We start from the raw sequence: 16292 nt of genomic DNA on the forward strand, positions 1-16292 counted from the left end.
CTTGCTTCTGTCCAATGGTTAGCCATTAGCTGTATGAAGATGCCTTCTGATTTTGTTTGTTACTTACAAATTAAGGCAGGAATGTCGTCCTCAGACAACATTTGCAGTTTGTGTATTGTGTATCCGTTGAGCTTCTGCTGTCATCTTTTAGTTCCTAATTTTCTCATCTTGTGACTCAGTTCTTATTCTGGTTGCATACTTGTGGTATTCTATTGTGGGTATAATCAAATTTGTATCTGCTCCCTCGCACAAGCTAACTTCTGGGAAACTACAAACGGAGGTAAGTCTTCTTTGCTTTCAAGTGTGGTCTCAAAGCAAACTTTTAAACTTTTGATATGCACATGTATCTTCACATGTTGCTGCAAGTCAATCAGATGTGCTTGGTCTCCAGTTTTCAACCAACCTTCGTCTTTTGTGCACCTTGACAAATATGTATGCAAAGTAAACTAAATGAGGCAGCAATGTTACATCTGGCGACTTTTGTCTGATTCTGGTGGAACATGTTACTTGTTGATTTACTCTTTGCAATTTATTATTCTTTGAATTGCAAATGCTTTGTGACATTTGGATAATCTCCCAGGCAAATCTTTGAATACAACATAATCTACTTCTGCAGAGAATTTCTTTTTGAAAATGTGTTTTTCAACATTATTAGTACTTCTATTGTGGTCTAATCAGTACTCTAGAAGTTTTGTAAAGCAGTCTTTGAAACAGGAATGTTTGCTGTTGTCCTCGTTGTTAAAATGGTTGCGGATTGTAAGGCATAAGAAGAGGGATGTTTCTGTTATCTCATTAGTTGTTTATTGGCTAATGAAATATCTGTGGCATAGCTTTAGATTTTAACAAGCCAGACTCCTCCGATGTGTTAATCATAGATGTGTTTTTACAAGAGTTAAATTGCTCCTCGCAATTTTGCTAGAGGTCATGTGCATTGTGTGCACTGCTTTACTTTATGTCTCTGCCAGTTATCATCCTTGCTCTGTGCAGCAACTGTAAGTACATGATCTTTGGCTGTTGATGTGGTGCAAATAGAAGCTCCATACGGTATCAGAAGAAACTTGCCAAAACATGCAAGGAGCCTTGCTTTGCATGTCAGAAAATTTAAATGTGCTGTGTCAGCTGTTTCCCAGAATCTGGAGTGGGCAGCGTGAGGTTAGGAAGTTGGCTCTGGAGAGTTATCATTATGTGTTTGTCAGCTAAATTTTATATTAATAGCCGCGTAAGGTCTGTAGTTACAACATTGGACATAACCGATCTGCTGACCTTAAAAATGATGATTGGTGAGCCCAGCACTACGCAGACTTGAGAGTTTACTTTCCTGACATGACTCGACTGAGACACTTGTTTTTTTGACACAGCCTGTTCCTTTAAAACATAATTGGATCCACCCACATGCAGAGAGACAGGATATTCCTTGGTATGTATAACGCTGTCGTTTTACATATCCTGCTTTCCATTCAGGTGGTGTTTACTGTGCGGCTGCTGTCTCTCACTGAAGCTCAGTAACAAAACCAGGCAAAGGCTGCAGATTTCCTCCTGGGTTCCCTCACTCCGTTCTTATCCTGTCGCTGGACTGGAAAGGTACACCGTTCCCATATTGAAGGAGTCACATGTAGATTGCTGGTGGTAAGTTCATTGCAATATTTTTTGGTGCCGTTGAATGTAACTTGACACTGTAAGTTGCTGAAGACATTCTGCAGAATTTGTTGTGCACTGTGCCAGCACTAACGTGGCTAGATACTGTCAAGTTCTTATCACGGGATGATACCAATGTCCTGACTCTGGGACGCCATCCTGTTCACACACTCTTAGTAACTGCTCAGTTGGCATCCCATGTACCCCATGCATGCCAGAGTAATGCCTGGTACTTTGCGTGGATTCCGACTGTCCCGGATGCCCCATGACTCTGCCAACCGTGAGCAGTGTGTGAGCATCTGGTACCTTGTGCGGTCCATACCCCAACAGCTTCTGTTGTGCAGACGCTGCTTAATAGGAGGACTCAGAAAAGATTGAGGCTCGCAGTGTCTTGAGCTGCCACAGACAGCCAGAGTGTAGAGACCCTGCGACTCGCACTGAAGGACAATGGTAGAAATGCCCATCGCGGACAACCATCCCCTCCCTGAGAAAGCACTTTACAATGGAGCTGAGCTGGAATGGTCTGTATGCACTGAAACAGGGTTGTCCATTGTGATGGTGTTGTAGTAATACACCCGGCAGGAAGGGTATCCCTTATTTGGACCATCAGAGTGTAGAGTTGTGGATGGGGAGGATCAAGCAGTGCAAAGGTACTTTCCTCTGGGGAGAGGGGCAATGGGTAATGAGAAGTTGTTGGAAGCACTGAGCAGCCAAAAGCTGCTGGAGCGACTCTGGAATTGTCCTCAGGCTCTTCCCAGGGAAGATAAGGAGGAGATGTGCCCTGTGTTGGCCTTGACATCTCTGACATTACGGCAGCTACAATGCCGGGGGTCCAGAGGTCCTGCTCCTCCAACCTCCACAAAAAATACCTCTGGCCCCTGTCAACCCCGGCTTGTGCCTTTGCAGTTTGTCTTCCCCCAAGAGACATGGATCATATTTCTGAAGGTCTGACTGGCAAGCAGCATCAAGGTATCCAATCGGGCACAATCAGAGAATGACAGCGGCCATTTCTACCACTCCTGTGTCTACCTGTTGAACTTGAGGACACAGTTGGAATGTAGCAAATTGGCTCCCCAGTTCGCTTCCTGGCTCAATTTCCTTACTTTTGATGATGGATGCAATCGTTTTCAACAATGAATGACATCCTATGATTTCTGAAATCTGAGGTTTCACCTTTGCCACTTTGAAGGGCTGGGTGAGAAGGGAGTTGGTGGAACATCTGGTGCATCCACAGGGAGGCACCACACTGAGAGACAGAGTAGTGCAAACAAACCTGTGACACAGGCAATTACCCAATGGATTCTTACCGGGAGAGGGTTTAATTTTAATTCCCTTCAACTTCACAGACTGCTTTGTAATGTAAAGATCTGAAGATGTGCAGGTTAGGTGAAGTGGCCGTGCTAAATTGCCCATAGTGTCCAGGGTTGTGTAGATTAAGTACGTCAGTAAGGGGTAAATGTAGAGCAATAGAGTAAGGGGAAGGGGTTTGGAATGGTTACTCTTCGGAGGGTCAGTGTGGACTTGTTGAGCCGAAGGGCCCGTTTCCACACTGTAGGGAATCTATTATTCTATGTTAAAGTTTCACAGAATTTTTAAGCTTTGAAGGCAAATTCCAACAGAAAACTTCAAGCCAAATAAACTTGAACCATACTTGACATTCAGACCAATGATTGCTGGCATTCCTATAAGTCTCGGCTGGACTTTGAGGAACACCAGTTTGAGAGTGATCCATCTTTTATAACGATATTAAACACTCATTTTGTTAGCTTGTTCAAACAGCTGCTTGCAACAATAAATTTTAAATGGAAATCAGTCAGTGTTAGGTAAAGTTGAGTCTTGTAATGTACGCTGAATATTTGTGACAATGCCGGCAGATTTCAATGAATTTTTAATCGCTATGGATCAGATTGTTTTTTTTTGACTTAGCAATTGTCTTTGAACAGGCAGCAGTAATGTCCCTATCTATAAGCCAGGAGCCTGGGTTCAAAGTCCCACTTACTCCAGAGGTATGTCATAATAAATCTGATCAGGCTGATTAAAATTATCTCTAACTGTGATACCAGCAGGCAAAATCACTTCTGTAGGTAGTTAATGGTTGATTCAGATAACACATTGGGGGCCCCCATTTAATACACTGTCTGAATATTTGGCAAAGTTGCCGTCATGTGGCTTTGTTTTTGGGCGGCACGGTGGCACAGTGGTTAGCACTGCTGCCTCACAGCGCCAGAGATCCGGGTTCAATTCCCGACTCAGGCGACTGACTGTGTGGAGTATGCACGTTCTCCCCTTGTCTGCGTGGGTTTCCTCCGGGTGCTCCGGTTTCCTCCCACAGTCCAAAGATGTGCAGGTTAGGTAAATTGGCCATGCTAAATTGCCCATAGTGTTAGGTGAAGGGGTAAATGTAGGGGTATGGGTGGGTTGCGCTTCGCAGGTCGGTGTGGACTTGTTGGACCGAAGGGCCTGTTACCACACTGTAATGTAATGTAGTGTAATCTAATCTAATCTAATCTAATGTTTTAATTAGCTGCAGATTGATAATATTTTATGCAAATTCTCCCCTGCCTTGACAATTGTTGAAATAACTCTACGGGGACTGGTATCCCATCATCAAGTCACCTTTCATCTATACGTGTATCCTACATGACAATCGCCCAGCTAGCTCAAATCTGGCTCCGAGTGTGAGCAGAATCTCTGACACTCCTGTTTGTATCTGTCAGCCAAAGTTCCCTGATTGGGCCAAGTTAAAAGCCCCAATCAGGGAACTCATATTCTGTGAGGTCCACCCGGCTGCCCTAATTCCAATTACTACAATTGAAATTAAACTGAAGGAGCAGCGCTGTGAAAGCTAGTGCTTCCAAATAAACCTGTTGGACTATAACCTGGTGTTGTGTGATTTTTAACTTTGTACACCCCAGTCCAACACCGGCACCTCCAAATTACAATAGTAACACCATTCAGTGAAAGCAAGATATTGGCAATAGGCTGCCAAATGTTTTGGAAATGATCACAAACCAAAGCAACAATTATCGCAAATAAATCATCACACAAGGGACACTTCATCATTGTACTGTCATTTTTACCATCTAAATTATGGGCTTACCTCAAGATACCATTCAGTTTTTACCATGAAGGGAGGGTTGTACTTTGAAAGCAAACTGATATGGACACTCACTCATCTGAACAATGTGTGTGCTTGTGCTTTTTATCGATTTGACTACATTGATTAGTGCTTAAAACTTAAAAGCCTGTTTTCAAAGGGTGATGAGCATCGAATTAATCTCGGAAAGTTATAATTGGAAATTCTTGCCCAGCTATAAATAATGTGCACTCGCCTATGGATTATAAATATACAGGGTGATATTTTAACAAGCCAGACCAGTGCTAGTCTGTTGTGTGAAAGTCAGTGTACGAGTTGTTGTAATTGCTGGCTCTCGATCGCTCTCATTTTGCATTTTCTACTGTTCTAATTCACATTTAAAATAACATTGAAAGGGAGGCATTTGATAAGCGCAATGTGGAATTACCAATTAAAGGTGCATTAACTCAAATATTGGGATCGCAGTGCAGGTGGGTCAGTGGTTAACACTGCTGTCTCCCAGTGCCAGGGCCCTGGATTTAAGTCTATCCTCCGGGCGACTGCCTGTGTGGAGCTTGTACATTCTCCCTCTGTCTGTGTGAGTTTTCTCCGGGTGCCTCAGTTTTTTCTCACAGTCCAAAGATATGCAGGTTAGGTGGATTAGCCATGGGATATGCAGGGTTATAGGTAGATGGTATGTTCTTCAGAGGGTTGCTATGAAATTGATGGGCTGAATGGCCTGCCTCCATACTGGAGGGATTCCATAATCTGAACATGGCTACGCCATCTACGAACAGATTAGCTTTCCACTGGCATTTTTTTCCATTCACTTGTTATGGGCATTACTAGTGAGGTACCCCTAATTGCCCTTCAGAGATGGTGGTGAGCTGCCTTCTCAAATACCCCTTTGTCCACAGTGTGGCTGTGAACCAAGCCAGACCTGGGAAGGATGCCTCATTACCTTCCCTAAACGCCGTCAGGATTTTTCCACACGACAACAGTTTCATCGTCAGCATTAATGATCCAAGCGTTTTTTTTGTTGTAAATCTTATTTAGTTGATTGAGTTTCAGTTCCCCAGCTGCTGTGCTAGCATTTGAACCCATATCACCACAGCTTGGGTCTGGGCCTCTTTTACAGATCTAGTAACAGCGAGCTTTGAGAAGAGTTGTAGCTCAGGTTGAGATTCTGGATGTAGGTTTGCTCACTGAGCTGGAAGGTTCGTTTTCAGACATTTCATCATCATACGAGGTAACATCTTCAGTGAGCTTCCGAATGAAGGCTTCACCAGAGGCTCAATTGAAGATGTTAACTAGTATGATGATGAAATGCCTCAATATGAACCTTCCAGCTCAGTGAGCAAACCTACATCCAGATCCAGTAACATTTTTGTTTTAATTAATTCATGGGAGATGGATGTCACTGGCCAGACCAATGTTTATTGGCCATTCCTAAGTGCCCAGAAGTCAGTTGAGTGTTAGCCACAGTGCTGCGAGTCTGGAGTCACATGTAGGCCAGGGTAGAGTCATAGAGTTGTACAGCACCAAAACATATCCTTCGGTCCACCTCGTCCATGCCGAGCAGATATCCTAAATAAATCTATGCCATTTGCCAGCATTTGGCCTATGTCCCTCTGAATCCCTTGTACTTTGAGTAGTGAGGATGGCAGATTTCCTTCCCTCAAGGATATGAGTGAACCAGATGGGCTTATCCCGACAATCAGCAGTGGCTTCATGGTCATCATTCGACTCTTAATCCCAGATTTCTGTTGAATTCAAGTTCTATCATCTGCTATGGGAAGACCTTATCTGAGTGTCTAGATTCATAGTCTGGTGGTAACACCATTAGGCCATCAACTTCCCATTAAATTCCCACCTTATTTCTACACCCCTTTTCAGAAGCCTATTACCCTACCAGCTTTTTTGAAAGAGCTATGGATTAATCTACTCTGCTTTTTCAACACATCTTTGTTCATTTTCTCCCCTCCTGTACTTTCCCATCAGCAAGGACAGAGAAGCCTGATGTTAAAATGGCTTCCAGCATGTGTGGCAAATGCCGTTTTGGACATGTGGTTTCTCTTCATAGAGAGAGATATGGGGGAGAGGGAGTGCAATTCCGTCTTGCTGCTTTTGGGTCCCTTGTCTTTGGCACAGCGTGCCTCAGCTGTCAGCACTGCTGCCTCACAGCGCCAGGGACCTGGGTTCGATTCCAGCCTCGGGCAACTGTCTGTGTGGAGTTGTACATTCTCCCCATGTCTGAGTGGGTTTCCTCCAGGTACTCTGGTTTCCTCCCACAGTCCGAAGATGTGCAGGTTAGGATGGATCGGCCATGGTATAAACCCCAGGCAGGGTTTTGGAGGTGGTGAGGGCCGGAGTGGAATGCCTCTTGGAGGGTCAGTGCAGACTTGGTGGGCTGAATGGCCTCTTCCTGCAGTAATCGGAGTCTGTGACACAGTCCTAGCTCAGGAAATGCCAGTGTAACGCGGGGGGGGCAACTTGTTCTGCTCACTTAAGTGCGATTCAAATTGTGTGACTATTAATCCCTGCCAGAAAGGAGTTGGGGGGCCTTGCAAATAGATGTCCAAAGGTGTCAGCTGACATCCGACTGGCATCTTTGTATCAATCTGCCCTTTTAAAAATGCAGTGTCCTGAACCAGCCACAAGCAGGACCTCGTAAAGGTTAGTTAAAAGAACACTCCCCTGCCATCATGCCAAACACTGTGACAGTTTCTGAGACGTTTTGCTGAGAATCTGTAGCAGTGCTGGGAACCTAAGTGCTTGGAATAGCTTTACAGTTGCCCAGGGGAGCCCTTCTTTCTGTGACAGGATCCCTCCATGCACTCTCGCTGTTGGGGGATGAATGGGCATTGGAGACTGGAGGAAATAGACAACACAGACCCCTCTCGGTGTGCTCCACTATCCTGTGATAGAGAAGGTGAAGCTTAAATTGCGGAGGAGTATAAAATCAGGCCTTGCTTCCCGAGATGAGAGTCACGCAGGTTTGTGTCTTCTCCTTTCAGAAACAGTCGCTGAGCTGTTTTGCCTGTGGCTACTGTCAGGTTGCTGAAGGGAAGGACATCAAGAGTCAGTATGCAGCCTGTGCTCATGTTAAGAAGATGACTGACATTGTATGATTCTCGCATGCCTCGTGGACAAACTCAAGTGATAGGATACCCTTTTGGGATTTATAAAGCCTTTAAGCCATCCTTTAGGTAAAACATCAGGCACCATGTACTTCCCTTTAAGCAAAACCATGTGAATCTCCTCAGGATTCTGGTTGTTCAGCCAGTGTGTGCTGACTGCCATGCCCTTTGGTACGGCTGTGATTTGGTTTGATTTGATTTATTATTGTCACATGTTCGAGGAGAAAGTGAGGTCTGCAGATGCTGGAGATCAAAGTTGAAACTTTATTGCTGGAACAGCACAGCAGGTCAGGCAGCATCCAGGGAACAGGAGATTCGACGTTTCGGGCACAGGCCCTTCTTCAGGAAATGTGATAGGTGGAAAGAGGTCAAGGTGAGGGTGATAGGTCGGAGTAGGATGGTCCATCCTACTCCGACCTATCACCCTCACCTTGACCTCTTTCCACCTATCACATTTCCAACGCCCCTCCTCCAAGTCCCTCTTCCCTACCTTTTATCTTCTCCTGCTGAACACTCTCTGCTCATTCCTGAAGAAGGGCCTGTGCCCGAAACGTCGAATCTCCTGTTCCCTGGATGCTGCCTGACCTGCTGTGCTGTTCCAGCAATAAAGTTTCAACTATTGTCACATGTACCAAGACACACTGAAACGCATTGTTTTGTGTGCTGTCCAGGCAGATCAGACCTTACATAAGAACACCAGGGTAAAAGAACAGAATGCAAAATATAATGTTACAGCTGCAGAGAAGGTGCGGAGAAATATCAACTCTAATGTATGAGAGGTTCATTCATAAACTTGACAAAATCAGGGAAGAAGCTGTTCTTGAATCTGTCGGTACATCTTTTCAAACTCTTGTATCTTCTGCCCAGCAGGAGAGAATATAACTGGAATGGATGTGTGCCCACTTTCCTGGCAGCTGCTATGACAGCTCTACTTTGCAGCTTTTTTCTGTTTCCTTTCTCCTCTTCCCCTCCTCCCTCCAGCCCCGTCCACACACACGCTTTTTTTGACCCTTCCTAGCCAGTAGAAGGCTGGAAGATTAATCTCATAAACTTGACAACAGCAGGGAAGAAGCAGATCTTGAATCTGTCGATACTTTCCTGAGGGCACTTTCCTGAACAGTTGTCACCAAATGACTCTACATTGGACAGGGCACCAGTAGCACCCATTACATAGAATCCCCACAATGTGGAAAAAGGCCCTTCAGCCCATCAAGACCACACCGACCATCCAAAGAGTAACCCACCCAGACCCATTCCCCTATTACTTTACATTTAAGCTGAAAATGTGTTGCTGGAAAAGTGCAGCAGGTCAGGCAGCATCCAGGGAACAGGAGAATCGACGTTTCGGGCATAAGCCCTTCTTCAGCCCTCTGATCTCCAGCATCTGCAGACCTCACTTTCTACTCTACATTTAACCCCTGACTAATGCACCTAACCTACGCATCCCTGAACACTATGGGCAATTTAGCATGGCCTATCCACCTAACCTGGACATCTTTGGACTGTGGGAAGAAACCGGAGTACCCGGAGGAAACACATGCAGACACGGGGAGAACGTGCAAACTCCACGCAGTCACCCGAGGCTGGAATCGAACCTGGGTCCCTGGCGCTGTAAGGCAGCAGTGCTAACCACTGAGCAACATCTGCCAGGTCAAGTTGTTGGAGTTCACAAGCTTCCTCCTCACTTCTGGTGGTTCTTCCATTGCGGCCTGGGACCTCAGTCCTATATGGATGCTGGTTTGGCCTGCGCTACCTGTGCTGTTGTCTAACAGGTAGAGTTTGGTTTAAGCTGCAGGCAAGCACAAAGCTTGGAGGCTGTGGCTGAATACCTGCTTTCTTCTTAAAAAGATTGAGGAAAGCAGAAGGTTGGCCATCACCACCAGACCTAGACTGAAAATAAAGGGGATCAGATTTAGGACTGAGTTAAGGAGCAACTTCTTCACGCAAAGGGTTGCATTCCTGAAGAAGGGTTATACCCGAAACGTCGACTTCTCCACCTCCTGAGCTGTGTTCCTCCAGCCTTCTGCTTGTAAGCATTGAAGCAGTTGAGGCTATCTCGTTGAATGTTTTAAAGGTAAAGATAGATTGTTGAAAAGTAAAGTAATTAAGGGTTATGGTTTTTGGGTGGGTAAGTCCACCAAAAGATCAGCCATGATCTTATTGAATGGCGCAATGGGCTTGATGGGCCAGATGGCCTACTCCTGCTCCTAGTTCTTATGTTCCTATCTCTAGAAATCCCAAATCCAACGAAACATTCCAACATTCCAAGACCCTTCTTATTTTGATTGCATTCTGGAATACATACCGCAGTTACCCAAGTCCCATAGCGCCTTTCCAGTCTTCCCTGAAGTGGAAGGGGGAGGCCATGTTCCCAGATCCCTGAGTTGTTTAGAGCATGCCATCCCCTCCTTGTGGATGCAGATCACATGCTTGTCATCAGTGAAGGCCAATCTCCCATTGTTGATAATTCTAACTGACATGGCATCTCTACTTGCATTGAAGAAAAGTACACGAATTGCCTTGAACAGGACATCAATTGGTAGCGTGTCTCAAAAACATACCAAGAAATACATTCATTTCTGCTGTGCTCCAGTAGGGAGCAGCACCTGGACATTGGGCACAATATGAGGTGATTCTGATTCCCCACTCGCTTTGACTGAGGCTGACAACTGGAGACCTACTCTGTTTTCACTCGCATTTCTTACAGAAATACCTCTTTGCTGAAGTGGTGGTACGTAAGTGGAAGACTGCGCTATCAGTATGGGTGGTAGGTCAAGAAAGCTTTGTGTGTTTTGAGGACAATTGCTTTTGCCAGCAAAGCTGCTGTTTGATGGTGCCTTGTGAATCATGTTGAGTAAGCCATGATGGAAAGGGTGCTGCACTAGATCTGCTAAAGTGAGAACTTTATTGGAGATTAATCTTCTAGGACCTGAGGCCTTTGCAAAACATCATGCCAAATGCAGCCAGCTACATCTAGATCTTGCTCGTCTTGCCACAGACAATGCACATCATCAGGAAGGGCTCATCATTTGTAATCTCCTCAAATGTTCCAGCTGACATCGGATTTGAGTTCCATTGCAATTCAGTGTGATGACAAAGGAAGAAAGATAGCTATAATTAGTAATCCAATATCATAATACAGCCTGTACCTGCACTGAATACTGTTACTGAAATGCCAGAAGTGATTTTGGCTGCTTCCTGGCCTTGTACGAGAGGTGAATTGACAGTATTCACAGTTTTACTTTGAATTTGCTTTGGGGAAAAAAAATCAAAGTGTCTGTTGAAATTGAGTGACTACTTTCCATTATAACAAGAGCAAACCACTCTGGATGCTGGAGATCTGAAATAAAAGCAGAAAATGCTGGAGAAGCTAAACAGGTCTGGCAGTATCTATGCAGAGAGAAACAGAGTTCACACTTTGAGTCCAATATGATTTACAAGGATGTTGCCAGAGTTGGAGAATTTGAGCTATAGGGAGAGGCTGAACAGGCTGGGGCTGTTTTCCCTGGAGTGTCGGAGGCTGAGAGGTGACCTTATAGAGGTTTACAAAATTATGAGGGGCATGGATAGGATAAATAGACAAAGTCTTTTCCCTGGGGTTGGGGAGTCCAGAACTAGAGGGCATAGGTTTAAGGTGAGAGAGGAAAGATATAAAAGAGACCTAAGGGACAACTTTTTCACACAGAGGGTGGTACGTGTATGGAATGAGCTGCCAGAGGATGTGGTGGAGGCTAGTAGAATTGCAACATTTAAGAGGCATTTGGATGGGTATATGAATAGGAAGGGTTTGGAGGGATATGGGCTGCATGCTGGCAGGTGGTACTAGATTGTGTTGGGATATCTGGTCGGCATGGACGGGTTGGACCGAAGGGTCTGTCTCCATGCTGTACATCTCTATTACTCTTCTTCAGAACTTCCGTTTGGATTGATATTGATGAATAACTGAACAAAAATGGTATTGATGAAATACATAGCCGTGAGGAAGTTGCTGCTACCTCATGTGATCTGATTGTTATCAGAAAAACTCAGTTAACAAAAAAACTCAGGCAGTGAGGATTGTTGGAAATAAGGCTTGGCGTAAATTGCTTTTGCAAAGGAGATAAAGATCTACGGAACCCAGCTGCAATCATTCTGTCTTGTTTCTTTTTAACTGGTAATGTAACCAGCTCGCTCGTTTTGAGTTTCAGTCCATTTGAGGAAGCTGGTGCTGTGTTGGTAATCCAGAAGCCTCAGGCTAATGCTTTAGTGACATGGGCTAGAATCTCGCCATGGCTATTTGTGAAGTTTGAATTCAGTGCAGTAGGGGTAAGGAAAGCTGCAATAGAAAGCAGCAAGTCAGGGGTAATTGTGCTGATTGTTATAAAAAAACCCACCTGAGTTGCTAATGCTGTTCAGGGAGGGAAATCTGCTGTCCTTACCTGGTCTGGCTAACATGTGACACCCGATCCACAGCAATGTGGTTGACCCTAAATTAAGGATGGGCAACAGCTGTTGGCCAAGCTAGTCATGCCCACATCCCGCAAATAGATTTGATAAAAAATTATTGACTTAATTTCTGCTACATAGTGGATAATGTTCCTGCCTCTGAGCACCTGATTCAAGCAAAGCTCAGCACAGGCTGGAAGATCAGCACTTCATTTATCACTTGGGAACTCTGCAACCTTCCAGACTCAATATCAAGTAGGGCCTGAGCCTCTTTTCCCACGTCCTTACACCAAACCCCACAGCCCTGGCCCTGTCGTCACATGACCTGCTACCACAAACAATCGATTGTCAGCCATTAGCAGTTATTCTTCTCCCTGGCTGGCTTTCACACATTCCTTGCCTGCCCAGCTGTTTTTCTCTCAGTCCAGGCTCCACCTCCACCTGTTGATTGCCCTTGCGATCCCCCCTCCCCCACCTCACTCCTTCTCTAGCATACTTACCAATCTATCAGTTCTGAAGATGGGTCACTGAAGAAGGTTCTGAAGAAAGCTTCCTCTCCGCAGATGCTGCCAGACCTCCTGAACTTTCCCAGGAGTTTCTGATTTTGTTGGTGTGTGTGAGGTGAAAGGTAATGCAGGCAAGTCTGAAGAAGTCACATGGATAGTTCTCGTTGCTGATGAAGGGCTTTTGCCCGAAACGTCGATTCTCCTCCTCCTCGAATGCTGCCTGACCTGTTGTGCTTTTCTCGCACCACACTCTCGACTCTGGTCTCCAGCATCTGTAATACCCACAAGCCACATGGATAGTCTAATTGGATGACATGGTGTAATCCAGCAATGTTGTTGAAAGTGTCAAGTTAAATGTTCACCTGATGAGTCAACATTATGTTCAGCATGCCCCGTTCAATGTAGACCAGCAATTAACAGAGTTAATCGAATAATCCACCAAACAGGTGAAGCCAGCAATGTCATGCCTTGACATCATAGCTTCCTGGTCAAATTACACCTTCAGCATCATGTTTCATTCTGTTATTCCCAAAAATGCATTTAATTGGTGATGACCAGGGAGGAAGAAACATTGTGATGAAGTACTATTGGTAGAAGCCTGAATATTAAAATCACTGAATGCCTTTATCCCAACAAGTCCACACCGAGCCTCTGAAGAGTAACCCACCCAAACCTATTCCCCTACCCTGACTTATGCACCTAACATACACATCCCTGAACACTATGGGTAATTTAGCATGGCCAATCCACCCTAATCTGCACATCTTTGGATTGTGGGAGGAAACCCACGCAGACACAGGGAGAATGTGCAAATACCACACAGACAGTCGCCCGAGTTTGGAATCGAACCAGGCTCTCTGAGGCAGCAGTGCTAACCACTGAGCCACTGTGCCAAATATATTAGGATTAACTGTAAAAATGTGACATTGTAGGCGTCTATGAGGTGTGGTTGGCATCTGCGAATTGACCTTATAGAGGGTTTCAGCCAGGAAACTTTATGAAATAGACGAATCTGAGAAATCCTTGTAAAATAAATTGAGATTATAATTCAAGTTAATGCATATTCAGAATGTAAATGGCAGGTGTAGAAAATGATAATTGATGCATCTTTCACAGTCTTAGAGCACTTCCATAAACACATGTCGACCGTGGAATATATTGTGGTGTAGTCACTGTTGGAACGCCGGACTATTGACAGGGAATTTGTACACGTTGCTTGAATGAAACGTAGAATAGATATTGGGGAATGCAACACATTTGGAATTCCTGGACTCAATTAACAAACAATTGTATGCAGTTCCAATGGGACTTTAGGATCTTTCTGGTCTGATGAACTAAGATGGTTAAAGTACCCATCCTCATCTTGTTCTGGCAACAGCAGTAAAGTGCTGTTGATCCTTCAGCACTATGTACTGATTACAGATTATTAACCATGTAGCACCAACGTATGATTGTGTTAATCTGAAAGGAACATTGAAGTAGCCTGGCAGAATTCAGAAATTCAGAATGCAGCAAACTTACCAGCCGTACTTAATTTTTACATCTTTGGCAGAACAGTGTTATAATTAAGGTGAGGAATACCAATTCCCTGTAAAGTATAAGACATTGTGACTGTTAGTGATTGTGTTTGACAGAGAATCATTATAGAGAAATAATTTAGCCGTGGCAAATGAAATATTTGTTTTGCTGTCTTGGTCAACTGCAATTGTAATCCTTTCATTTATACTTTGGGGCTTACATGACAGATTATTGTTTATAACCTTTTTTAAATATCCATGGAATTTGCTCATTCTATGATTATTCCCAGATTGATGTCTAACTTCCTTACTGGTATGCCTTGTGTTTTGAAATGTTTTGTGTCATGAGGTATTGTGTTTATCCAAGTTAGGTGTTTTGATACCCTTGGTTTTTGCCATTCTATGATTATTCCCAGATTGATGTCTAACTTCCTTACTGGTATGCCTTGTGTTTTGAAATGTTTTGTGTCATGAGGTATTGCTCAGATAAGTGGTTTGCTTTCTGTTTTGCACATGTGCCGATATTTTCTTACATTTCAGTGGACGTGATATTCCAGTCAGTGAAAAAACACCACCATCTGCTGTGTACTTTTCCTGGGATTTTACATTGGGCTGAGTGACTGAGGCAGGTGCACTTTAAAATGTGTTTCTTTACTTGAAAACTCATATTGGATTTTGGTGAGAAAATTACTCTGGCCTAAGACTTGTTTCACAAGCTTATAATAGTTATTTGAGTTGAAAGGCGATGTCATTTGCTATGTCATTGACACACATTCAGGGCAGAATCTTTGGCCTTGGGTTCCAGTCCTGCTCTTGGGAGGAATTTCAGGTCCATAGCCTTCACAGCTCAGTGTTGGGACGCAGAGGGAGATTTTTGAGGAGGTGCCCAGTTAATAAGCTGTTGCCCCCCTACCTCCCCCCCCCACCAGGAGTCTTATCTAAGTAACAGTGGAGGGTGGGCTCCCAAAGCAGGAGACAAGAAGAAGATCATCTGACTCTGATGCTTTGGCAATTCACTACCAGAGATGGGAGGTGCTGAGGTAGGTAGGCTCAAGAGAGGCCATCGCTGTCTTGCCCCAGAAGACGTTACAGAAATAAAAAGAGTTTACAGACAGCTGCCTGACCATAGCCCTGGACAATTGCGGCTGCAGGATGTGGGGGAGAGGGATGCATAATGAATGTTACATGACGCGTTCTCCACTGTTCTGTCCCTGGGAGGTCACCTCCATTCACCTACTCAGGACTAGGCATCAGCCTGGGTCCAACAGCTGACTGGAACATTCCAGTTAGCATCCACCTATTGAATCGCCCATTAGGGGGCTTGGTCGGCTACATATCACTGCTGACTCCACCACCCCGCCCCATCTACAAATTCGGCTCTTCAAAAATAACAGTGAGGCAGGAATACTAGGGGGAGACTAGTGGCATTTAAACACTTGGCGCTTGCTGTCAGTCTTTCATGTAGAGTCAAAATGATTGAAGTCACTGTTCCAATGTGTACCTTACAAGAACAAAATTCTGAAATCCATATCCTTTGGCTTGCGGGAAGGAGTTCCACTCTATGAATTTGTGGAAGATGGTAGCATCACATTTGTTCTTTTCACAAGTGGTGCTCAGCATTGCTTTGCAAAATCACCTGAAAAAAAATCTATGAATGTGCAATCTATTGAACTTTGTGCTTGATAACATTTCAGTGCTTGGGTGTTGCAGTCATAATCTGTGACACTATTGGTTAATGTTTTAATGTGTTTTATGAAATTCTCCAATTGTTTGAACAGGATTAACAATGTTTCTGTGAAAGAGCAATAGGAAGAACACCATTAACATTAGAAATGTCATCAGCTTGGTTTCCGATTCTGTATCATGTAACAGTCTATTCAATAACCAAAGTAAATCCTTCTGTTATCTATTTAACTGAAGAGCAATTGGCATTGTTACCATGTCCTATAATAAATGGGGCTAATGTCTTAACATCCTTTGTAGCTCAGATGTC

At 44.3% G+C, this 16292-nt stretch overlaps 1 protein-coding gene across 8 annotated transcripts in view; it reads left to right on the plus strand.

Moving 5' to 3' along the window:
* Positions 1-16292, plus strand: part of LOC122553085 (1-phosphatidylinositol 4,5-bisphosphate phosphodiesterase beta-4) — a 533291-nt gene that overhangs the window by 235269 nt on the left and 281730 nt on the right. For 7 of the 8 annotated variants that reach the window (XM_043696591.1, XM_043696592.1, XM_043696594.1 and 4 more), the window contains one exon: positions 1462-1626. The exons of the other annotated variant lie outside the window; for it this stretch is intronic. The gene's annotated coding sequence lies outside the window, so the exon portion shown is untranslated. The remainder of the gene's footprint in view (positions 1-1461; positions 1627-16292) is intronic. 8 annotated transcript variants of the gene reach the window in all.

The sequence above is a fragment of the Chiloscyllium plagiosum genome, chromosome 9 (genome assembly GCF_004010195.1).
Source record: "Chiloscyllium plagiosum isolate BGI_BamShark_2017 chromosome 9, ASM401019v2, whole genome shotgun sequence".
Taxonomy (NCBI): Eukaryota; Metazoa; Chordata; class Chondrichthyes; order Orectolobiformes; family Hemiscylliidae; genus Chiloscyllium; species Chiloscyllium plagiosum.